This window comes from Sorex fumeus, unplaced genomic scaffold (assembly GCF_029834395.1).
Source record: "Sorex fumeus unplaced genomic scaffold, SorFum_2.1 ptg000134l, whole genome shotgun sequence".
In the NCBI taxonomy this organism is placed as follows: Eukaryota; Metazoa; Chordata; class Mammalia; order Eulipotyphla; family Soricidae; genus Sorex; species Sorex fumeus.
In genome coordinates, this window is record NW_026606191.1 from 2,641,303 (window position 1) to 2,642,495 (window position 1,193).

Consider the following 1,193-nt stretch of genomic DNA (forward strand, 5'->3'; position numbering starts at 1 on the left):
GCGCCTGGGGATGCTCAGCAGTTATTCCTGGTGGTTCTTATAAGTTGCTTTTGGCAGTGTTCAAGGATAAACCCCTTTCAGCCTCATGCAAGGCAAATGCCTACCTGCTGTATGGTTGTACGCACCAAAAATTGTTTTATTGTGTGTATGTTAAATTGTTCTCTTTTTGAAAAAAAGTTCAAAAAGAGAACTCCCAGAATGACCACCAACTGGGGACTCTTTGGTACTATTGCGGCAACATGGGAAGATGCCATTGTTGACAACATTGACGAGGAATACGATCGACTGGTTCAGCACCTCCATGAATGTGTGAGGAACGCCAAGAGAGAGATAGCCACAAAAAATCGCCTATCTTCGAAAACTCTTGAGTTAATTTGCCAGCGTGGTTTGGCGCATGCCTCAGGGAACCGCAAGCTAACGTCCGAGCTCGCAAAGCAGTGCAGAGATGCGATCAAGGAAGACCTAAAAGAGAGAAGAGCAGAAGTACTGGTAGATGCGGCAGAAGCCGGGAAAAGTATTCGTAACGCCCGCCTGTCCTTGGCCAACTACAAGACCAAGATGACTGCCCTCCGACGTCCTGATGGATCCATCACATACTCCAGAATGGCAATGGAGAAGATTATCCATGACTTCTACTCAAATCTCTTCGATAGCCCTGTCCACTTGCCAACATACCAAATTCCACAGGATGGATATGTCGTTCCCAACGTTCTCCCTTCCAAAATCCGACACACCATTTCGTCGGCAAAGAAACAAACAGCACCCAGCCCAGACAAGGTCAGACCTGAGCACTTGAAGAACCTGCCGTCAGTACTCATCAATACACTGGCTCGGCTCTTCACTCGCTACCTGTCTGAATGCAAGGTTCTGTCCCAATGGAAAACCAGCAGGACCGTACTACTGTTCAAGAAGGGAGACATCCATGACATTGGCAACTATCGCCCGATCTGCCTATTGTCTGTCATCTACAAGTTGTTCACTCGCGTCATTCTAAATAGGATTGGCAGAACACTAGATGAAGGACAACCATGCGAGCAAGCAGGGTTCTGCAAAGGATTCAGCACCATCGATCATATCCACACAATAAACAAGCTCATTGAGGTTTCTCGGGAGTTCAAGATGCCGCTCTGTTTAACGTTCATTGATTTAAAGAAGGCCTTTGATTCTGTTGAGACGGAAGCGGTCATTGAAGC